General features: G+C 38.9%; 1 protein-coding gene across 2 annotated transcripts in view; it reads left to right on the forward strand.

The window, feature by feature from the left end:
- The window catches only part of ARHGAP15 (Rho GTPase activating protein 15), a 320,905-nt gene that overhangs the window by 20,280 nt on the left and 275,309 nt on the right, over positions 1-25,316 (forward strand). The window lies entirely within an intron of this gene.

Raw genomic sequence — 25,316 nt, forward strand, 5'->3', positions numbered from 1 at the left:
GATAGCTCTTTTTTTTTCTTCCCCCAGTTTACTTTTTTTCTTGAAGGAGAAAGCAAATCTTTACAAAATATTTCTAAAAGCAGAAAACCTTCTCCTGAAGTAGTTTTGAAAAATATTCTCTTTACTGTGATATAATAGTGACTGCCCAGGCTTTATTCTCTGCAAATTTTATCATCACACACTGGTCTGTTGCATATGCTGCCACGTTTGTCTCTATAAAAGAAAAATGCTGTGCTCCCTTCAAGGTGTACACAAATCATGTAATAGCACTGGGACAGATAAAGAAAAATATATGAGCTTCCCATGACAAGGGTGGGAATTGTTAATAAATGCAAGCTTATACCTTGTTTGCTCCAAGTATTTTCAGGATCCACAAACACAGCCCAGTTTCACTTCTTGAACAAGAATATCGCCGAAAGAAAACAAATCTGTTTAGTAACATTAGTCATTTTCCTTTCCAGGGCAGGAGAATGAGAAATGAAGTGTGTCATATGTCCCCTTACTGTATTCTGGTTTTGTGCTTTGAAAATGCAGATGTGCTCTCTGCTGAGTGTTGTGCTCACGGACTGTCTCCTTCAACCCTTGGCTCTGGTTTTTCACCCATTTCAGTGCTTGTGTCCCTTGCTCCCTACCTGTGGAGCTGCTCTGGCCCCAGGGCAGAGGCCCCAGATGTGCCCCTCTGTGCTCATGTGTTTTGTCCATGCCACAAAGTCCTCTGACTTAAAGGCTGAAAGTAGAATATTAATGCATGAGCCTATTTTGGGGCTCATCTTATCTCCAGTAAGTGATTTTTCTCAGGTTTGCCTCCCAGCCCTTTTACAGGACCAATATTTTGTGTGCAGGTGTGTTTTCAGGCTCCAAACATGCCTTTTGCTTCTGTGAATAATGTTTTTATCATTTCTATTTTCTTAAATATGCCCTATTAGAAGATATTCTATATTGCAAATTTACATCATAGCACTTCAGCTGAAATAATCCTGGCTAAAAAGGAAGAAGTTAATTTTATTGTTCTTCATTTCTTTCTCCTCCCCACAGTTTGTACCATTTCAGCTGTGTAGCTTGACAGGCAGCATCATAATGAGATCACAGGAAAAGGAAATAACCAGCACCTATTCTTGAAAGCAAGGATAAATTCATTTCAGCTCTATTAAGGGAGTGGTGAATGTAACTGGTTTGGCTTCCTTGTTAAGCCAAACCGAAGTTCAGACAACATATTATATGAGTCAGAATTGCTGATTTTGACTTTTACTCTGTGTGACAGAAGAGTAGAAAAAAGGTTCAAAAACCTCCATTTTTTTTCCTTTTTTTTTTTTTTCAATCTTACATTATCTCACGCTGTGAAAATCTTTACTCTATTTACCAAGCACAAATTAGTCTTGCCAAAGGTTCTGAAAGTTTGCTACTTCAGCTTAGATCCTAAAACTTCAAAGAGAGCTGCAACTCCACAAATTAGTGTATGTGCTCTGCCATGGCTATTTTCACTTGAACTTAGCTAAATTCGTTTATAATTTAGTGCTGATTGAACGCTGCCATAAACGTACACAAGACACATTTTTTAAAGTTAGTCCTCTGATTACTAATTTGAATAAAAAACTCTAACCTTGTTAGCATCTGGACTTATTTTCATAATAACAACCCCTTCAGAACCTACAAAGTAATGAATAATTGACAACAAATGAAATGTTTTGATAGTTGTCGGCACAAAGCATGTTTAATGTTTTGTGTTGCTTCCTAGCTAATTATGTAGATGACACATTTGTCAGACCTTGACTGCCATTAGAAACGTGTTTCCAGAGGGGAGAAAAACAGGCTATTCATAGAGTAATTAACTAGAATGCTCAATGACCTGTGAGAGATTCAAATGGCTGCCAGTTCAGACATTGTTTTGTTACAAAAGCAGAGGGGTAATTAAAATTCCAAATTACAGTGCTATGATGAAGCATTTGTTTGTTGACAGTATACTCTTACTCTAGTTTGTTAATTCTTTTTTAAATTGCTTCTAATCCATTTTATAGCTTCAGGAGTTCCGTTCTTTGAATTTACTGACAACTAATATTATGGCAAATCGTCCTTCGGCGGGCTTGGCAGTTCCATGGGAGCACAAGGTGGGTGGGATGGAATCGCTGCTCTCCCCCTGCACCAACAGCACCATGTGCTGTCACCGAGACGCGGCTAACGCGGCGCATCTTGTGAAATGATATGTTCATAATTCCGCGTTAGGGAAGATGTCTGCTCAGGGGAGGAAATGGTTCAGATGAAGTAATAATAATCAGACAAATTGAGGGAAGGTGTCCTAGAACGTTAGGGGAAGAGCTGTGATGCGGCTGGGGCCAGGGGGACCCTGGGTTAGGTGAAGCACTTTGGGAAGACGAGGTCGGCTCGGTGACGGAGATTTGGAGGACAATCGTCTGCTTAAAGAAATCAAGCACAAAATATGAGGAATGGGGTGTTTCATAAGAGTCGACTGTATCTTTGCCAGCGCCCTTTGCAGGCAGTAATGGACCTGACAGGGTAAGCTGTCTTTTCTCCTCCAAATGGAGACTCTTTGCGAGTCCAAAGTGTTAAAGTTCTCTAAACAATGAATTAAACGCGAGCCCGAGTGAAATATTTATTTACTTTGCCAAAAGTGAGACTCTGGTTTTGTTAAGGATATGTGACAGAAGTAACATGGTGTTTGATGCAGGGGAGCTGACAGCGGCATGGAGTGAGCGCTGATTATCCCGAAGACACTGTCAGCCGGGATTGATTTCCACTTTCTCCGTTTATGTAACGGTTCCTGTAATACAGCTGACCCCAAATCACGTTACCTTGTCATTTCTCTGCATGGATCAAGAAGAGATGAGCTGAAAATAGCTAGGCACTGACCTTGAACTTGGCGGAGAAGCGAGAAGCGGCAGCGGGGATGCTCAGCGGGCGCTGCTCTGCGGCCGCGGCAGCACCAGGGGGCAGAGCAGCACCAGGGATCGCAGCTGGAGCAGCTGATCCCACCGACCCACCGCCCCTCACAAACGCTATACTCCCCCCCTTTTCCTCCCCCTTTCTTTTTTTCCCCCTTTAAAAATTAGGGAGATGCTAGCTGGAGGAGCAGTTGGCTCTAAAAGTTTGGCGTTCCCATCATCCGCCGCTTGAAAGTGGAATTTTTTGAAGGGATGTTCAATATTAAAATATCTCCTAACTGAATCACAGTTGGAAAGTTTTGCCTCCTCTCTGTGAATACCTCCCCCCGTTGTTTTCCTAACATCTAGTGAAAAAATTGAAACATTTGCTTTATCATTAATAGAGTTTGGGTGGTTTATGAGAAGATCAATGCATTCCTCAAAGTCTATGAATCCCTTTGAGTTTCATAGAAAGCGTGGTGTAGAAACACACAAAAATATTTTTTAAGCTGATAGGGCATCTGAAAAAGGGTAAAAAAATTAGAGAGTTTTTTTTTTTTCTTTACAGACAAGACAATTCTCTCTTTTGTAATGTATGTCTTGAGAAGCAAAAAATGAAAACCTGGTTATGAAAATATTATTTAATTTCCCACCAAAACCCCATGCTTGACTTCTTTTGTTCCATATTTACTTTTAATCTCTTAGCTGCTCTTTTAGTGTCTGATGCTGGCAGGAGCTGTGGAGGCATGAGATGGCAGTGCTGGCTCTTCTCAAGGGTCTGGGGCTTTGGGGTGTCACTACTCAGGGCAGGACCTTGAGAGAGCTTGGGGCAGGACTGGGAACCCTGAACTCACCCTTTAAAATATTTGCCCAGAGTTCTCACTCTCATTTGTTAACACTGAGACATTGATAGAAAAGTAGATAGAAAAACACTCAAAAAATATCTTCTAAGGTAGTGTTGGTAGTTCTTCACAGAACACAGGGAAAGATGAGGTGTAAATAGGAGTTTCTTAATTAGAAATTATTGATTTTATCATCCTCTCTAGAAGAGCAGTGGAAATTCATGCTAGTACCAATTTTTGCCCACATCATATAAAATGTGATGGCTTGTTTAAGAGCAGAGTGCAGGCACAGACTGAGGTTGTCATTTCTCACTGATAACTGGGGACTGGGGCTGTGGAACCAACAGGAACTCAGCAGGAAAAAGGAGTAAGAGACAACGCTCTTCATTCTTTCTATCAGAAATGTGTGAAAATGGTGAAATTAGGAGAACACTAGGAACTCCAAATGCTTCTCTCCTTCATCTTATATTGCTTAAATCCAAAGAACCATCATGGAGTTGAATCAGGAGTTTTGTAGCTCAAAACTTGCTTGCCCCAAACTGCAGAGTGTAGCCTTTGAGCTGTCCTGGTAAGGCAATGCAGCAGACTAAGAAAACTCAGACATAAGTCTGAACCAACCAGAACCCTCCAAATAATATTATTTTCTCTACCTTAACATCTGATTAAAATTGCAATGATACATGTGCTTTTTTATTATCATAATTTCAGAGTCCATACCTTACATCTTTGGGGTTTTTATTGGCCAGTAGGAAAAATTTATTTCATAAAATCTCTGCTGATTTTACTCCTCAGTCTTCTAATTTTTTGACTGTTTTATCCTGTAAGAAGTGCCATGCAAATATACTGACATGTTAATGACACTGAAGTTGCCATCATGGTGCTAAACAGACCAATACACCAAAGTCACATCTTTTTGATTCAGGAATGAGCTAACAACATGCCATGATGTTAGCAAGATAATTTTATATACAAAATTTCACTTGGCTTCCAAGATAGCCTTCAGTTGTATTTATTTATTGCAACCAAGTAGAGAAGGAGCTGGACTGGAATTTGTCATGTTTCTCTGGTCCCAGCCTGGACTTTTGCCTGCCAAAGGGATTTTTTAGTCCTTTTTTTCTGTTTCTCTACCTGTAAAGTGGGACTGGGGAAAATATATTTATTTTCCACACATTAAAGAAGCTGCCTCAAAGCTGGTTCAACTCTTATGTTTCAATCATGCTCTTTATGTAGATAATTCCATTCTCATCATATTAACTCTATTAATTAAAACAGAATTATTCCACAATTATGCTAGTGTAACTGAGAGGAGAACTTGGCCCCAGGTCCTGTACATTTTCCTTATCTATATGCTCTGTGCTTAACTGTTTCACTATTTTTTCCTCCAAAAAAAGCCTTATTTTGGCTTCATCATTAATCAGTTCTCTTCCCTTGATTCTATACTCCTGTGCTTTCAGTGGCATTAGGTTTCTCTGAGGGTTTTTGTGTTCTAGACTGTATATTTCAAAAAGTATGCTTAAAAAGTGTTGTTTAAAGGATTCTCTCTGGAAATCTGTGTCAGTGCACACCGTGACAGGGAACATAAGCTGTGGAATTATATTCCTTTTACGCTATCTTTATTAAATACTCTCTTACAGCTGAATTGTGGCATCTAACACATTTCCTTTCAAAAATGCCGTCAGATTTGAAATATGTAGGTACTGAAACTGAGATTATATCAAACTTCCCATAGCTAGTCTTGGGCACCTGACCTGCATAGCTTCCCACAGGGGAAAAGTAAGCTCCATTTCTTTAAATTTCCAATGAGAAGGGACATGTGTCTCCTTGCATTGAGCTACATGATATCACATCATGTGGCACCGAGTGACCCAATGCAACATGACAGGAGAGGTAAAGAACCAGGGTTTTCTTTTTTGTTTGTTTTATTACTGCAGTGAGATATTTGCAGTGCCAATGAGATTAAATGGGGATCAAATTATTTTGTGCATGCCCTAAATACATGTGCTATTGCACTGTGTATGCACATGCTTAATAAATGTTGTTTAATGCACTGAGAAGGGGTTTTAAAACAGACAAGAGTGTCCTTGTTAGGCAGTGTGCCTATTCTTAGACAAATAGTTGAGAGCAGCATTCTCCTGCCCTACATCAGATCAAATTTCTTATGAAATCAAACTTTTCTATTTTTTTTTCCCCAGGATCTGATCCTGTCAAGCTAACATGGTAATATTTTATTTTCTGTTTGATTTCCTGTTTGGTGAGATTCATAGCCTTAATGGAAAGAGGTCTTTATCATCCATGATTTTGTATTTAAAGGTGTGCCTACATAGAGACACAGCCATGGCACAGCTGGATTGAAACCTCCCCCTTCAAAGGGCCCAGAACCAAACACCTTGAGAGGAAGAAGGAGCTGCATTTCTCAATATACAGCCCATTAAAAAAAATTTTAAAAATTAATTGTTTTGCTTACATGTCACAAACCAAAGCAACTAAGTTATGTTATATTTTAGGACAGTACTGGATATGCCTAAACTTTAGAAGCAGTTACACCTTGTTTTTTGTGATTATTGACTGTCTGAGCTGCCACATACTCTGCCAGTTGCAGTAAAAAGTGGCATTGAAGACTACAGCCAAAACCCAAGTAGAGTAAAAAATGTGCTTTCCTTTCTAATCTCTGAATCTTCCCCCAGTTTTGGAATCAAATTTGAAAGACTGTGAAATCCCCATCCTATTTTCCCTTACTTCCCTCCCCTGCCCCAGGGCTCTGTAAGAAAGATTGTTCTCCTGGATCCTTCATCTGTGGCCAGGACTGGAAGTGCTGCAGCTGTGATGAGAGAATCTGTTCTCATGACATCTCTAGCCCCAAGGCAGGTAAAAAACCCAGACAAGCATCCAAACTTTTGTTGTTTATTTGGACCAAACCTGGATTTTGGACCAACTGAGCTTCCCATCAGTGATTCTGTCATCCTTAAGAGCTCATTCTTCTTGATTGTGGTCCTGAAGTCAGACTCTTACTTTATAACCTCATTACACAAAACCCCCCAATGTTTAAAAATTAAAATGCCAGGTGCCAACTCTTTCCAGTAGTTGGCTAGTTTAACTTTGAGCTTTCCATTTTTTATCAGCAAATGATAAACTGAAAATTCAGTGTTCCCAGTTTAGATCTTTCTCAAAATTAAAGTGTAAATCTAAAGTAGCCACCTGTAAGCACTAAAACCTGAAGACATTTGGACACGTGTTAAACAAATTGTTTAAAGAACTGCCAATTGGTTGCATCAGGTTTTAAGTACAACTTTGCAGGGAAGATCCAAAATTTGTGATTTAATATTTTCAGGCCTGGTTTTCTTTCCCACTTTGAAGGTGGGGAGAGTTTTGTATTTTGTTTTTATAATTTTATTTTAATCAAGAAACTAAAGAGCTGGGAAAAGAAATAGCATGGTTGTAGATAAAGTGCTGCAGAAGACTAAGGTTGATGCCACCACACAAATCTCAAAAACCTGGGAAAGGCTGGGGCAATTGGGCCCATTGTGAAAAGCATGGAGCAAGTAGGGAGCAGAGCGATTTGGAGACAGTTGGGTGGGAAGAAATTGGGTGGGAGGGGTAAATTTGTTGGATGGAGCTGTTGGCTGGAGGAAGGGTTGTGCTCCTGGGCTGTGGCAGCCAGGGGAAAAGCTCCTCATCAGTTTTGCGGTTTAGCTGATTGCACATCCAGGTAGGTTTGTTTTTTTTAAATGTGTGGTGGATTGCAGTAAATCTTTAGTTGCAATGAATTTGGCTGAAATTCCCAATCCTCCAGTTTTGTGGGTCATATTTGTGTTGGTATAAGCAAGAGAGACATCCCAGAGCACTCTGAGCCCATGGCATATCTCCTTAAAAATGTCCATCCTTTGCCCAGAATCTTTTTTTGGTTTATTTATTTCCCTTTCTTCGTGTAAATTCTTTCATGTTTTTTATGGCAGATGAGCCTGATTACATGAAAGTTTACCTTTCAAATACTTCCCATTTATCACACAGTTTTCTTACCTAGAAAATCCCAATGCAACCACTGCTAATGTTTGATAAGATTTGTACCTGGTAGATTCTAAATTACATTAATGCATAAAGCCTGCAATGCCAGGCTCCCTATTGTTACAGTTATTAAAGCTGTAACTGAAATGATATCTTTCATATTGATCTTCAGCTAGCAGCTCTTATCCAGAAGCTTTGTTTCACATTAAAGACACTAATGATTGTCTCCACAAAATGAGCAGCTTAATAGTTAGGGAAAGTTAAATGGAAAAAACCCAACTTTGATAGCCACCTTTGATAGCTCTTTGCTCCAACATCTCTCATGGCCACAAAGTGCAAGCCAAGCATTAATAGACCTTTTAATAAAATGACTTGAAAGGAATCAATGGTATTTTTCACAAAGTCTAATTTCCAGCAAGTTATTTAAATGTTTGTATTCCTTCTGGACAGATCATGTCCTTCTGCAGCTGCCAGTTTTTCCTGGAATTTCTCAGGCTGCCTTCTTAGGGTTTTTAATTTTTATTTTGAGGAGTCTGGTTTTGATTTACTGCTTCATTGAAATTCTGTAAAAAAATTGAGTAAATAGAAGTCTTGTACTCTTCCAGGGCTGGCAAAATTTCCTGTAGACATAAAGCCAACAGCCAAGTGTTTTTGGGGTGGAGGGTGAAGTCTTGTTAGAATTGCACCAAGAGCCTTTTTGAGTAGGCTCAGGTACCTTGGTTCCTTCATGGCCTGTAAGAATTCCATCTCTCCCCTCACCTTCGGGTGAAAAGGGCATCTCTAGCAGCTGAAATTTTGATAAATGTAACAGCAGGACAGGAGGCTCTGGCTTGGGCTGGAGTTTGTTGGTGAAGAGAATAGAATCCTAAAACCAGGGAATGGTTTGTGTTGAAGGGACCATACAGCTCATCCATCTCCTGGGACACCTTCCACCAGACCAAGTTGCTCAGAGCTCCATCCAGCCTGGTCTTGGACATGTCCAGGAATGAGGCAGCCCCATTTTATTGCACTTGCTCTTTTCCTTCTCAATTTTTTTTTTTTCCTGGGATTTTTGTATAGATTTTCTGTTAGTTTTTAGTTCACTTGTTTGTTTTGGCTTAGGGTGAGGAGCAGCTGCTGGATCTTTCCCTGTTTTCAGCTAGAAAATTATTTTCCCCCATTTTTGGATGTGGCAGACAGAGTGCAACCTAGGTGTTTTTCATGAGACCATGCAATGTGAGCAGAGAAATACATGTGAAATTTTTTATATTCCCTTAGATCATTTATTGTACTTAAGATATGGCAGGTATCTGTTTAAAGACTGATATTCAAGTAAAGGACATTTTTCTTTTGAAGACCAGCAGCAAACACACAAATTATTCTATTTGTGTTGAAAAACAGGTTGATATTTATTATTTTTCATAAAGAGAGGCATGGTGTGCTGACAAGATAGAGTGTAAGGGATCAAATTAATTTGTATTAGTATAAAATGTAGTTCATCTGAGATCACACCCTCTGTGTTCACTGGGGGATGGCTTTTCCCTGATGAGCTCTAGTCAATCCACAGTAATGATTAAGTCAAATATTCCATATGTTAAAAGTTCATATATGAAATCATGAGGGTGAAAAGAGAGAGGGAAAGGAAACAGAATAATATAACAACAGAAGAGTCCACAGCTACAAAATATTTCCCACTTCTCTCAATATCTCATGAGGAGTCAGCCCTTATTTGTGCTGCTTTTTTTCCCAGGCTCCATTGGAAGAACCTGGATTAAACTAATGCAGGGACATGTTTTGGCCGCTTAATATTTATTACAATTTTAGTTCCAGGTTTCAAAAACAATTAGGGAAACTGCTTAATAGGAAAATGACTCTAATTACTTGTTATTTGAGGTTATCTGCTTCACATTATTCAAAACGTAAATTGTGTTGACACTTGTACCCAGATATGATTACTTAATAAACAGACTGAAAATGCATCATGAATGAATTCACCCCCCACTCAAAAAAAAAAAAAAAAAAAAAAAAAAAAAAAAAAAAAAAAAGACATTTTATATTTAGACTCTGGTTTGCTTATCTGAAAGATATTAAAAAGTATGTAGACAATTTGCAGTAAGCTCAGTTATAGCATGTCAGTACCAAAAATAAATTATATGTTTCAAACAGTGAAAAGATGAAGGACTGAAATTGAAAAGTGAAAAGGTTTATTAAGCTTGCACATAATGTATTCAGGTAAGGTTTGCACGCAATACAGAGTGGGGTTACATGAAGTATGGTGTTACCTCTTGAATAAATTTAGCTGATAAATCAAGTACCTGAATCCAAATAAATACCAATGTTAATATTTGACATACTAGTATTTATGCTTGTGTTTGATTTTGGCCATTGACAAAAAGAAAAGTGCTATTTTTTAAAAAGTAGCTCATTTGGGCACCATACAGGTTTTTGACTAAGAGTATATTTTCTAGAGCAAGATAATTCTACAATTTAAGAATAAAACTGAAGCATCCTGTTTTCCCCTTGCATTATTGTGCCCTGGGACTTTTTTTTTTTTTTTGCAGTTGAATACAATCTCTATTTTTAAAAAGTCTTAGACCATGAATTAGATTTCATAGTCACCAAATGTCTAATGATATCCAAGATCTTGATTCCGTAAAATGGAATTTGCTGGCTATGTCTGTGTGGGTAGGAACAACCATTTTTAAAGAACTTGGTTTTGGGGGTTGTGTGGTTAATTTTGATTTTTTATGATGTGGGTTGCAAGCATCATAATTTCCCTGAAACCCAAAATTTTTATTACAGAAAAAAAAAATCAGTGAGAAAAGTTGAAAGGGAGCATTTTTGTTTTAAAGACATAACTAGCAAACCTGTTGACAAGAGAGATTTCATGTGTGTTTCACCTTGAAACTTCACTGCTTGAAGTGAGAGCAAGACCTCAGTTCATGCAGAGGAGCCATGATTCCAGCCTCAGGGTCTGTTCCTGTGTGTCACACTTGGGACTATTTATTGCTGAGGCATTTTTGGAAACATGAAACTCAGTAAGGAAAGAGGGACAGCAGGAAAATGGTTGAGAGTGGAAATAAATTAATTTTTCAAATTAAAGGGGCTGATTGCACATTTACCAGATTATTTACTTTTTAATAGGCGAGCACAACTCTTCCACTTTGAAATTTCAGACTTGTATTTTCCTTAGCTAAATACCTTTTTAGAGGCATTTTCTGTAGAAATGCTATTACTCCCTTCTCCTTCATATTTTGCCAAGAAATGATGGAAAGTTGCAAAGCCCACAAGGATGGAAGTTTCAGAGCTGTGTTTGTGCCCATTAATTTTCTCTTCTATGATATTTTCCCATTTTCACTCTGTTTGACATTGAGCCTGAGCTTTGTTCCTGACTTGTAGCCTATGGCAGTGGAACGGGGAGATGAGACATCACGGAGATGTAGAGCGCACATAAAAAGAGAAGATGTGTAAAAACTGAAATGACATGGCAGCTGAAGCAGCTTGTTGCTCAGCTTGGTTGCATGTTTGAGTGGAGGAAGCGAGGTAAATTGTGATATGTAAGAGAATAACACTCGACAGGGTGTATGGTTGTAAGGTATATGGCTGCTCAATCATGTGGTGAGGCAGAAGGCTGAAGGACAAGCGCCTTCAGTGTCCGCACAGTCTGTGGATATCCGTGTGACCTACAAAACAGGGGGTGTTAGGCTTGCAGAAATAGCACTTGCAAAGCAGATCCAAGCCATTTCAAGAAAATTCCACCTACACTGTTTGGCTACCTCCTAATCTTTCAGTAGTTATTAAAATAATGAGGTTTAGGGGGGAGGAAGAATCACTGTCACACGTTTCTGTGTGCTTTCCCCCCATAAATGATGAACTCTCACAGTAGTCTATACACAAACAACCATTTTCACTTCCCACTGGTTGTACTTATTAACCTATTAGAGATACATGTGCCTTTATGCTAATTTATCTGAACATTTGCAACCACCACTCTATCTGTGCCTGAATGGCTTTGTGTAATGGATCTGATGATCTTCAAATCTGGACTAGGATTTATTTAGGTCAGACTCCATTAACAGCATTTTGGATATTTGAGCTGGGAAGCAAATGGCCCCTTGTATATCAACAGTAGAACATTTTAAGATGAATTTTGATACTTTTAGAGACACATGGAAAATAGTTTGCAAATTCATTTCTATGGCAATGTGTAATAAGTGACTGAAGGATTTATAATTTAGGTGGGTTTATCTTCCCTTATGCTCCACTGTAACACACACACATGCTTAAAACTGCAAGGTGTTTAAAAAAATCAGCATGTCACAGTACACCAGACTGCCTCTGCCTTCCTGGTTGCATGTGCACCTGTATAAATGGGGGAAAATATCCCATTTTTGATTTGGTGACTTTCCTCACAGATAAACAAGTGATTGTATAAGTGCAGGGTACTGCAAAATCAACTTCATTATTTTAGCACCTGGAAGCTGTGGAGTCCAGATAGAGCAAAACTATCTCTAAGGTGTACTGTGCATTCAGCAGTTTATAAATCTACAGTCACTGACTCTAGCCAGTGACCAACTAGAAAGGCTGTTTTGGCTAATTGACTGGTTTTTGGAATGGCACTTGTTACAGGCTAAGGTCCTTTACACAATGAAAAGCAGCCAAATCATAAAATGTGTATAAAACTTTCCCTACAACCAACTTCACCCCAGGTATTGTACCCTGAGGAGAATCCTGCAAGCCCTGCAGTGCTGGAGAAAACTGGTGCATTCCCTGTGTCCTGAAGGTTTCCAAATTCTTTAAGTTCTAAACTCTGTGCACAGGAATAATTTCAATAAACTTGTTTTATCTCTATTTCTAAGAGCTTAATTCTGTGCTGTTACAGGCTCACTGCTAAGATGATGAGGTCTATAACAGTGATGCAGAAAATTACAGAATAATGAATATTTGTGGGGTTTTGTGTTTGTGGCTTTTTTTGTGTTTTCCTAAAATCACATGGCTTGATTATGAGAAACTGATGATGAACTTTCTGTCATATTAATGACTAAAAGGATGTTGAATGTTAACTTCAAAAGAAATTAGCAATATCTGGCAAAATTTTAGGAAACCTAAATAAATGTCTTACTAGAACTTTACTTTACTTTTACTTTTCTGAGGTGGTCCATGACTGTTCATTTAAACTGTAAATATTTATTTGTTATGGAAATTACAAAATTTAAAAAGAGGGGCAATCGTTATTCCAGTATTCAGAAAGGAAAAATGGCATGACTTGGAAAATTTTACAATTATCTAATAAGAGTATTTGGTCAGTTAATGGAAAAGTGTTCCAGGGTTTAATTTAAAAAATAGAAATATCATTGATGTCAATCATCATAAGTGAACAAACAACAAATTTTAAAAAAAGCAACCAAATGGATTATTTTTTATGCAAGTCTGATTGGGAAAGGAGCCATAGTTGTGAAGTGCAGTGGAAGTTTTTAAGTCATTCGACTTAATAGTATGTGACATTCTGATTAAATATTGGTTATGTGCTGTATCAGTGAAGCACACATTAAATGGATTAAGAACTGATTAATTTACACGTTTTGGAAAGTAGTCCCTGGGGAATCATCATCAACTGGGTGAATTTTTAGAGTTGTTCTCCAGGGACTAGTATTAAGCTTGACACTAATCACTCTTTTTATCCATGATACAGAAGTAAATAGAACAGTTTTAACAACATTTGAAAATAAAGCAAAGATTGATGGACTAGCAAATAGGTCTGGGTAAAGGCACTTGTGGAGAGTGATCTGGATGGCTTAATGGTTGAAAGTGCATTTTAATTTATCCAAATGTATGTATATATGGAAACAGGCAGTGCTGCAGACAGAATTAGGAACTGTGTTCTGGGATTTTGCTGTAAAATGTAGCTTTTGCGGGTGTTTTGGGGTCAAGAAGTTTGAGCTGACCATTGTGAGTGACAGTGAAGCAGGGAGATGGCAAATGCTCCTGTCTGCCAGTGACAGTGATTAGCAGAAAGTCAGAATAGTGATTCTAAAATAATGAAGGTTATGCAAGGAAGAGGTAAAAGCAAAAAATAAGAGATTAGGAAAATTCTCTTGACAGTGAAGGATCTACAGACCTCAGCATATTTAAATTATTGGCAGAAATTGAGAGGCAAATTATATTTCCCTCTTTCCTACATTATGGGACAACACTGGGCACCAAAGAGTTAATGTAGTGGGAAAGGGGTATGCAAGGCAAAATGTCAGGAACTTGGAACCCCCCCAAAATGAAATGAGAATTACAGGACATTTTGCAAAAGACTAGTGGGAAACTACCAAGAGAATTGGTAAATTCATGATGTTTTCATGGCTTCAAACAAGAAATGTGTCCCTTCCAGGGAGATATCAGACAGACATATCCAGCATATGCTAAGGCCAGCATAGTTTAGATAAAATATTTATATAAGCATTTTCATAAATGGTTCCATCTTGATTCCTCATCCATGTCATGGGGTAGAGAAGCAAAGTGATCCAGTGGCAGGTGCTATTTGAAAGCCTTTATTGAACTGGGGGTGAAAGAGGAAGAAACCAAGCACAAAAGTTATAAATCAAAACCTTTTTCCCTACATTGCATAATGTATATTTGTGACTTTGCTGAGAGTGTGGTATTTATGTATGTACAACAGGATAAATACACTGAAATATGCAGTTAAAGTCCTAAACACAAGTTATTGTGTGCCACCAAAGATTCTAGCAATGTTTGATTCATTTGTTTTCTTGAGTTGCTAGTTGATTGTTTGGATATTTTAATGAATTATATAGATGAATAATTTTGGGGTTTTTAATAAAAGTAAATTACTTCTCTGGAGTAAGTGCTGCCTTTATACACTGACCACATTTTGAATGGCAGTGGATGATCTTTTTATTGCTATGAGGTTTTTTTTTAATGTTTTGAAGAATAGGTGACTTTTTTCTATCAGAACAGAATTAGGAAAATCAAATTGGGGGCAATTTTCAGTCTGTCTAGACGCTTCAGAGGTCTCAAACAGGACAATTCCATTTCTTCCTTTCTTGATCTGCTGTGTTAGCATTGTGTGGTTTGCTGTCTGTGTGATGCCACAGGAGTAATACCAGGAGGTCCAGTGTGCTTGGGTCAGGAATATTCCCTGTCCTCAGTGTTCTCTTCAGGACACGGCCCAACTTGTGGAGTTGATTTTTTTTGAAATGTTTCTATGTCTCTGAAGGGCAAATAATGAAATAGCACTTAAGCAATAGGAAGAATAGTGTTTTGCAATTGTAGTTCTAATTTTGCCAAGACCCAGCTTGCACTTTTTTTTTTTTTTTTTTTTTTTTTTTTAATGTGTATGACAAAGAATCTCATCAAGGCTCCTGTAGCCTGATACAAATTTGAAGAACTAGCTTTGGTATTTGAAAAACCCCCAACCAAGCCCTAACCTTTACATCATCACAGTTTTACTGTGTCAGCAGGTTGTGGTAAAAATGCTAGGATATTAATTTTGTGTGAAATGAAGGCAAATTGTAAGTGGAGAATCCCTAAGCTGGGTAGCAGCACTCGCAATCACTGCTGTCTTACCTGGTTTGCTGCAAGGTTGTGATTAAACATAAAACTGAGAAATCTCCAAGGAAGAGGGAAGAAAAGTTAGGCTTTCAAATATTTTCATTCTTTTCCTAGCTGAATATCATGGTGTCAAATCTAATAGGAAGGAGTCGTCCTGCTAATTGACCTTTGCAAAATTGCCCATTTGCTTAAAAAGCTACTTGAAGTAGATCAGTTATTATCTTGATTACTCTTTCTTTCATGTTAATGTTTATAATGGCACCTGGGAAAATCTGTTTGAAAACTTTGCTTCGTTCTTTCTTGTGCTGCATCTGTAATTTAGTCCTCTGAACAATGCTAATAAGCAAAACTGACTTTTTAAAGAGATTGCAGGTCTTGATGGTATGAAAGACTAATATGAGCCAACAGGACTGGGGGGAAAGTATTCACAAGCTTATTCAGGTTATTAGTGCAAAGGGAAGGGAGAGCAGGTGGCAAGTTAGATGGTCATCTAGATATTATCAATCTGACAGGTATCCAAGTGGTTCTGTATTACAGTCTCTAATTTTGGTCTCTGAACAGTTTTTAATAAGATTTAGCTATGGGGTTGTCAGCCGTGACCTGTGTTAGAAGATACTCCTTTCAATCACACAAAAAGGTTCTTTGTGAAAATTTCTGCGCTGAGGAAAACAAAGGATTTTCCATTGTAAAAGCCAGTGTTTCACCTCTGCTTTGCCTGGAATCCACAGCCTAAAAGCTAGAAAGGAGGTGGTCTTGGAGGTTTCTTTTCCCTTCAGATTAAAGTAGTTGAACTAAGCTCGAGAGCCAGAGCAAACCACTTTTTATTCCGATTCTTTGATTTTTGTCACCGGATGTTCATAGCGACTATTTTGGCTTGTGTTCTGTATAAATCTAATTTCATTCTGGAGCCAGGACTTTTTCGGCACTGCTCCCATGAAACTTGGACACAAGGATTTGACAATATGTCCAGACCCAAACAGATCAAGCAGCCACACATGAGTGATTCGGTGGAGCATGCTCAAAGACAAGACTGATGTCTCCGCACAGCAAAGAATTCTCTGGGGTAGGGACAGCGTGCTCAAATCCAGTCACCCCAGAGTAAACACTAAGTTAGACACAGCTTAAATGTGCCTCCAAGCACAGCACACTGCTGACTCCATGGCAGCCCCGAGCCAGGCTGCAGATCCAGCCTTGCAGATTTATCTCTCTTTCCAGCCTGCTCGCACACGCCCAAAATTGTTGGAGAATTGTTGGGGTGCGCTCAGCGAGGGGAAGGGGAAGGAAAAAAGTGAAAAAAGCACTTGCTGGAATAATTTTATCAAAATGTTTCATGGGTATTTGCAACTCTCTTAATTTTCCATACATGTTTGTAAGACTGACAGTTTGTTCACCATGGTGTTGGTAGGAAGGAGGATTCCTGAAAGACTACAATGGAAATAATCTCTGCTTGAGCTCTCTTTGATTTCCCCTTCCCTTCTTCTTCTAAAAGTTTAGTTCATCTAATCAAAGAGCAGAATCTCTGTGACTTTTCTATTGACTCCCACACAATATATTAAGAATAACTAAAGAATTGATGGCCTGTGGAAATACCTTGGGATTTATAGGCACAAAGTTCAAATAATTTCACTAACAATGTAAATAAAATATATCTTTTTTGAATACTTAAGAAGCTATTAATTTTTTAAGGTAGCTTATTTCAAGCAATAAAATTATTGCCGTATGTTGATTTACTGTTAATTGAACTAGGAAAGAAAATTATATTTTAATTTTAAATTGCTGCTCTGTCCTAATATAGCTGCAATAAGGTTGATTTTTGGACTTGGAAAAAAAAAGAGAAACTTCTCTTATCTGCAAAATTATCTGAAATAATATCTTGTTACAAAGTAGAGTTTTCTCAGTTATTGATTCAAAGGGCAATGGCACAATTTAAAATGGACCTTTGTTAAAATGACTGATTTCCTATCTACCTTTACTGATACCATGGCTTCCCATGGAATTTTTTGTATTGTATGGTGTGTATGTAATGTGTGTTGAAGTTTAGACAGGTCTGGGTTTAGTTCACACTGGTTTTGGTACGATTTGGTTTTGATTTTTATACACTTTGGCTACCGAGTGGTGTGCAGTACCCAAGGCATTTTTTAGGGAAGTTGGGTATCAGAAGTGGGAATCAGGGTAAACAAGGCAGTGCTCAGGCCAACGTGGCCATGGCTGTGCTGCTCTGATGCTTGAGCCACTTTCTTTGATCCCAGTTAACCTGGGTGCCATGGACAATGGAGAATCTATTCTTACACAGGAATCCTTGCAAATTTTTTGTATCATTCCATGTGTTTCCCCCCCAAGCACATTCCCTCCCTCCCTTTCCATTCCTGGCACATCTATGTCCACAGGTGTTATTAAGTGTAGGGTAGCATGTGGTGCCCATGCTTCAGTGCTATTGCAGAGGAAGGACTTCCTACAGGAAAAAAATGATCACTTTCAGTATTTTGCAGGCTGCCCATCTAAGCCCATCATTGCCTGGCATCTACACACTAAGGGCAAGGATCCAGCGAACTTGTGAGTGGGCACCATGCCATCTGAACAGATGGGCATGGAAGTAGGCAGCCAGTAGACCATGTATGTGCATCAACTGTGGGTGTTGAGGGCAAGATTCCCAGTGGAGAATGTCCAAACAGCTGTCTGGCCTGAGCCAACATGCCTACGACCAAGCAAAAGTGCCATCCCTAAATCCTGCTGAGTTGGATTAACCTTCAAAAATAAAAATTGCTTCTGCAGTAGCATAAGGTGAGTTTTTGGCTTGTTTAAATCTGAAAGAAGGAATTAGGTAGGCAGGATAAAGCAATGTGCTAATGGGGGGTCCACTGGAGAGGACTGAGCATTTGTCTAGGAATATTAATATTATTTTCTACAAGGGTATTTATATGGCAAACAGCAACGGATGACTTGCAGGAGTGTGACATCAATGTTAATTATGCTTTTCTGTAAGACAGTCCTTTCAGGAGAGAGCTTTTGAGAGCATTTTGATTGTAGTTTATGTGCTGGATGTGATTTTGTAAAGGCAATTCTTGTACATGTTATTTGCACATTTACTTAGTAAGTTTTAATGATATTTTTTTGCTTCCCTTTTACCCTGAGACTACAGTTCTGGGGTGCAATTTCAGGTCAGAGTTGCTGACACAGTTTGCTGTCACAGCTGAGTTCTCATATTTATTGTCTTTATTTTTCCAAGATCCAAAGGAGACATGAAAAGATAATATATCATTACTCTATGTCTGTATTAACTTTTATTTTTACCTTTTATAGCCATAACATCAAAGAGCAGTTTTGCAGATGTAGATGTTGGAGGCAAAGAACAGTGAAGCTCTGATTGTTATTGCATTTTTATTCCTGCTGTATTTATTCCATATTTCCTCCACCATTGCTGCACTACTCATCTGTAATTTTACCAAATCACCTGAAATAGTTTAGACAAATATATTCAAATATCACAGTGAACCAGAAGTAATGACTGTGTGATGAATATAAAGATCAGAATGGGAAACTTATCAATACATTAGGTTTCATAATGTACCTTTTTATGTATGGCTGGATGAATGCTGTCACAGTATGTACATTGCTTCATTTTGTTGCACATTACAAGCTGTAACAGAAAAGGCAAATAGAAATATGTAAAAAGTCCCACTTTTAATGTTCTTTCCTGGAATCAATGAGGATTGTATGTAATACAATTAAAGCATATTGAAGCTTAGAGACTGGGTTCCAGTTTGATTTCCAGTAGGAAATCCTGCAGATTAGAGGCAGCACAGCTGTTGGTTCCTTTGTGATAGTTGGATCCCCAGGTACACAAATCCTGGTGACCCACAGTCAAATTTAGAGCAGCCCTAGGATTTCTTGAACACATATGGGTGGTAAGAACCTTTTGTAGCTGCCTCTTCTTCTACATGGGCTTTTGGCACTTCTCCTGCTCCTGAAAATGCTAAAAACGAAGCCAACTACATCAGCTGGGACTCCCTCAAAGCAAGGATCAATTGGACAAATTTCAAAGGCCATTTGAGCGACTAGAGAGGAACAAAAGGGCTCCCACTCTAGGGAAAAATCTGCTCCTGGGAAACAGCAAGCCATTAATGGAGAAAAGGGCCAGTGAAGGTTAATTCTTGGACTAAAAATATTATCCCAAACTCTATACCCCATATTTAGAACACCCCTCCAATAATTTGGGGAAAGAAGGCAATAAAGTTTCAAACAGGCTATGCTTTGTAATCAAACTTGTGATTAATGATTCTCTGATCACAGAGAATGAGCTCATCTTAACACTGGGCTGAAATTTAAACTAGGATCTGAGTAATTATTTTGCTCTTCTTTCATGAATGAAGATAAATGGAGGTACTCCCCCAGCAGAGGCACCACAGTGCTCGTCTACAGCAAGTCCTGAAGCCAGGGAGCAGCACGCCCACGTGGTTATATTGCCTTGATAAAAAATACCCACCTTCACAGGCTCGGATACAAAGGAGGACCCTCGCACTGTGGGAAAGGTCTATAGGATTCTGATTTATAAGGGAGCAAGAGGTCAAGGGAAGCAAAACCATTATCATTATTTTCAGAGGCCCTGGAGATGTGAGCTGAGTGTAGAGGGCAGTGTGCTCAAAGGGAGGCACGCAGGGCGAAGGCAGCACAATCCTGCTCGCTGCTTTCTCTCTTCCCCCCGCCGATTTCAGGCTGCAGGTTCTGCTGAGAGTATGTCATATGTAACACAGGCCTGTGAGGACTGTGAAGTGGTTTTCTTATTAAATGATGCATGGAGAGATTATCTGGTCTATAGCCAGTGCACAAAAGCTCCATCCATGCAAGTTCTTATTCCTGAGCAAAGTGCTCGGTCACCTGCGCCGTAATGAGTTTTCAGGAGCCTGGGGATGGAGGGTGAGGAGAAAATCTGGGCTGGTGGGGGCAGGAATGAAACTGCAGTTTGTGCTTCTCTCTCCTGTAAGCCTTACAAAAAAAGCAGAGAAACCTAATGTCATATTATACTGCCTTTAGTCTCACTGCCTTTTTCCTGAAGAAACCACTTTGAGACAAGGAAGGGGAAAAAGCAAACATAAACCATGTGGTTCTAATGTAATCCTCAGGAGGATGGTGTCAGGAGAGCTCCAGGGCAAGGCAAGAGTGCCAGTGGCTGTGGGCAGGGAGCCCACTGGGACATGGAGCTTTCCCCAGGGCTGGAAGGAGTCTTCTACTGAGTGATGGCACAGCTTGAATGCACTGGGAGCATCTGCAGCAATGAAGGGGAGGAATGGGAGAGTTCATGCTGTTTGTTGACATCCTCTATTCCTTGATAATGGACATAAATTCCTTATCTGCTGAAATGAATTATAATTGAATAGAGTAATAGAACAGTGTGTGGCTTGGAAGCTACTTTGTATGCCATCCAGTGCCACCCCCTGCCATGGGCAGGGACACCTTCCACTAGCCCAGGGTGCTCCAAGCCCTGTCCAAGCTTGCCTTGGACACTTCCAGAGATGGGGCAGCCACAGCTTCTCTGGGCACCATGTGCCAGGGCCACCACCCTTGGGCGAGGGAAAGATTTCTTCCTGACCTATAATCTAACCCTGCCCTCTGTCACTTTGAAGGTTCTCCCAATTTTCATGTCATGAAATGCCCTTGAAAATGACAAAGGGGCATCTCTGAGTGGGGAGGCCTGTCGGATTTTCTCAGTGCCTTTCACAGCTGACATGGAATTGTATCATAGCTCAGCTGTTTCCAAATAATTTCTGTAGATAACGATGGACTTACCATACTGCCCAAGACTGGATCTTGAGATCAAGTCACTTTGAGCATGGCAGTGAGTGAAATGTTACAGGATTCTCCTTGCCATTGCTGTTGCATAGGTATCTTTCAAGGGACGTGGCCATTAAGAAACGCTACAATACATTGTTGTTAAGTTTCTTTATCTAAGTGATTATGAGCTGTCATTGCAGTTTAGGAGTGACTGGGAACGAAATGACCACAGACATCATTAAATCAGGTGTCACCCCTCCTTCTCTGTTGAGGGAATGGTTTCCACAAAAGTTTATGTGATTCGTTTGTACTTTTACTGCAAAACTTTCAAGCTGCCACCAGTAAGTTCGATCCTGTAAAGAATGGAGTGTTCTGGCCCTCATCCAGAAAAACACTTAAGCCCACTGCAGAGTGCTTTGCTGGATTGGGTCCAGAGCAGAGCATCAGGCACTAGTAGGGCTCAACAGTAGGAGATTTCTCTCTTTTTCTGGTTATTTATAAAGGAATCTCCACATACATGATTGCAGTGTCGGCAGGATGAAACAAAACAATAGTTAGAGCCCTGAAAGGAAAGGTCAAACCATGAACAGCATGAAAGGGTTTTGGTAGAAATCTATCAAACCCTCCATGAGAACCTTCTCCTTGGCAGAGCAATACTGTGAATGATGGAGAAAACAGCAGGTAGATGCCAGCTTAGGGTTTCCCATCCAAAGCAGAGTTCTGCTGGACCAGGTGCTGCTTGTTTGAGAAAACCATGGTTTTCCCAGGCTACTTGTAGGTGGTGTTTGTGGATAAATAATCTGTGGTGAATCACTTACTTGACAATCTTGAAAGCCACGTAGAAAGGTCATACAATTATCTTAATTACTCAGGGATACAAGTGAATTCAGAATGACATTTCAGGAAATAATTAATTGTCTGTACTTTGCACTGGAGCAGCATTTCGAGTAATGCTGGTTGGTTTTGTTAGGTTAGGTTGAAATCAAAAAGAAGTGTGCTGCTTCTCTTTGACGAGATGAATTAGGTTAGAAATATGCCTGTAATGGGAAATAAAAAACAAATGGATCCTCCAAGTTTCTTTTTAATCAATGCCACACTGTGTGATGAGAGTAGTGCTGACTTAGCCATGATGAATCCCCAGAAAAAGAGGGAGAATTCAAAGAACAAATGGGAGCACAGAGAGAAATTAAATGAAACATCAGGTTCCTGTGTTTTACCTCCCTGCTAAAACAGCAGTTGTCAGATGGTTGTCCCTTCACACCGGGGTACCAGGCACACAGAATGGAGGCTTTGCCTTTGTGGGAAGGATGATGACGGATTAGTGCTTAGATGCTGAAATAACTCTGGTCAGAGATGGATCCCCTTTAGCTAAGGGAAGGGGGGGGCAGCCCAGGCTGAATTTAACAAAACCAGACTTGCCCACAGACTTGCAAGCGCTCGCAGAGTGGATTTTTAGTGCTGCAGGTGACATTGTTGCTGACTGAAGAATGTTCATCAAATCAGAAAACTGCTGATAAGCTGCCTTTCCCAAAAAGGGATCTCACAATCTTCTCCTGTAAACCTCTGCCTTTCATCATACCCTGGGAGGTGAGGTAGAGGACTTGTGACAGATATTATTTAGGTTTTTCTTGAGTTTATTGGGGTAATCAAATGCTGTTATGGGGGAAAAAAAATCTCAACCCCTCTCCTTTATGTTCTATCTATTAAAAGCTGAATGAAAGAATGAAAATAACAGAGCTTACACATCCCTTTGAATATTTTGGTACTTCACTGAAATTTGTGAGTATATTGAAACATGGCTATCTTGACTTCTGCCACCCAGGTTCTGCTGAGAACATGTTAACTTTCAACTGGATTTTTCTTAAGGAAAGTAATGTAACTAACTCATTCAATGGTCTTTGCAAAAAATATTTAAGACCAAATTTCTATCAGCCCTGCTGGAATTTTATCAAATCAGTCTAAAAGAATATATTTCCTCTGATGCTACTGGGTTGGTATTTTTACAAGTTGTTTTGATTATTTTCTTTAAATTTCTATTTCTAAACCAAAAGGCTGGTAGAAATCAGTAGAACTTTATTGAAGTTTCTATTAATTCCACTTGTGAGCCAAATATTTGGGGGGTTTTTCCAGAAGAGCTGGATCTTGTCTTCATAGTTGTGGATTTTCGTTGTTTTTCTGTAACTAGGTTAAGACTTTGGAGCTTCAGGACTTTCTTTGCATGAGATTGTACATTGGTGGCTACCAAAAGAAACACCTTTTTAGCAAAAATATCAATTAAATAATTGTGTAAGAGGTTTATTCTTTCCCTTGCCTTCATGCAGTTTTCCCTAACATTTATTTGCATACACAAAGAGGTTTCTTAAAGGACATAGTATCATCCACACTTGGAATTTTATTTTCCTTAATTATTTCATACTTCTTGGAAATCTCAAACAGTGTCTTTTAATTACACTACACTACTAATGCAATAATTTGCTAGGCCTACAGAAAATAGGACTTTTAACTCATTTTTTCATCCTGCTGTGGATGGATTTATGGCTCTGGATGAATTCATTTTCAGCAAGTATCAAACGCCAGCGTTTGCTTTGCGGATGCTCTGATTGCTGAACCAAGAGCGGCCGAGAGCTCTGCTCGGTGCTCCACGCTCCACAAATTGCACACAGGGCCCCCACAGCCACGTGGGGCTCCTAGAGAGAGCAGCTGAATGTCAAAGCAGCTGTGGAGTGGTGGTGTGCCTTGTTATTTAATTTGGATGAGTGAAGAATATGTTTGAGAAGTCATCGCCGAGCAATGCGCTCTGTTGTATGTTAAGGAATAATTAGAATGTGGGGGGATCTGGGTAAGAAAGAATCCCTGTGATCTAGACCTGAATAGTTTAGCTATATGTCTCAGGCACTGTAGAACCTTCAGAGTTGTCTAACAGTAAAGATAAAGAAAAAGATAAATTGAATTAATTTATTTTGAATTTATATACATGTCTCTGCCTGCATTAATATTAAGCTCCATCCAAAATCTAAATAGAAAGACTGTAATCTTAGAAGTTCTCTCAATAGCATCAGCAAATCATTCTTGTTTACCCTCCATGCTAATAAAACAGGAACATGACACTCTTGAAAACGAGATTGCAAAATACAGAAAATGTGGTCTGACATTTTTTTTCTCCCCAAAGGAGGGACTGCCACTAACTAAAGTATTTCTTATGAAAGCTCGATTGCTTAAGATGCAGAATATTAAGAGAGAAAAACACTTTAGGACACAGCCATGTCACCAGCTGTTACTCACCCTTAATGAAATTGTTAAGTGATATTCTTCATAAATAGGTCAGAGAAACTTTTGAATTGTGAAGAATGTTTTATCTCTTTCTTTGAAATGTTTGTATTAAATTTAGAACTGGTAATTCATTAAGCTCATTAGCTCTGACTAGGAGAGTAGAGCAATATCTAGGATATAGATTTCAAGGCTTAAAAACCTTAGTGCTTACAAATAAACATGAAAGCAATGTGTGGAGAAAAAATATGGGATCATAATATGTTTAACTGTTTTTTGAGCGTGGCCCTCTGGATTAATTAAGAACATTTTCTATATTCAGACACTTGAATATAAACAGAATACATTATGACTTTTGGTTAACTCTCTCTTAATAGGGGAAAAGAGAATGCATTACGATGAATACAGTGGAAACTATTTGAGACTGTATTTTGATGTTTGCTTTGTGGCTTCAGCTAAAAGAGGAAATAATCACTGAATTTTACAGGACCTCAGCTCGTAATTATTTTTTTATTGATACTGAATTTAAACAGTAAAAGTTTCATATATATATACATATATACACACACACTTGCACACACTTTTGAGTGATCTGTTCTTTGTTGCAGATTTTTAAGGAAGTAAAATGCTATTGAGCTCTGCCAAATGCTTGATTTGTGCAGTAACTTTATTTCGTTTTAATAGTTTCTGGTATAAAGCAATAATTTTTCAGAATTAAGTCACAGTTGATTACATTGTCTTCCTCAAATTAAAGGGAGAATTGAAGAAAATCAAGGACTCAGTATTTGGGAGCAATTTTGAAGTCAAAGTCCAGTATTGCTGAAACCTTTCAGTCATGGAGACTTTAGAAATAGCCTTTAAAGCAGTTTAAACTTGCTGGATTTTTGTGTATTTTTGCCCAGTTGTTTTCTGGTTTCCACATTGACTTACTTTTTGTGGTCTTGAGGTTACAATCAACAGTTTTCCTATTTGTCATAATGGGTTTAAGAGCACCTAACCAGTTAAACCATTTTTGAGATTC

Source organism: Oenanthe melanoleuca, chromosome 7 (assembly GCF_029582105.1).
Source record: "Oenanthe melanoleuca isolate GR-GAL-2019-014 chromosome 7, OMel1.0, whole genome shotgun sequence".
NCBI lineage: Eukaryota > Metazoa > Chordata > Aves > Passeriformes > Muscicapidae > Oenanthe > Oenanthe melanoleuca.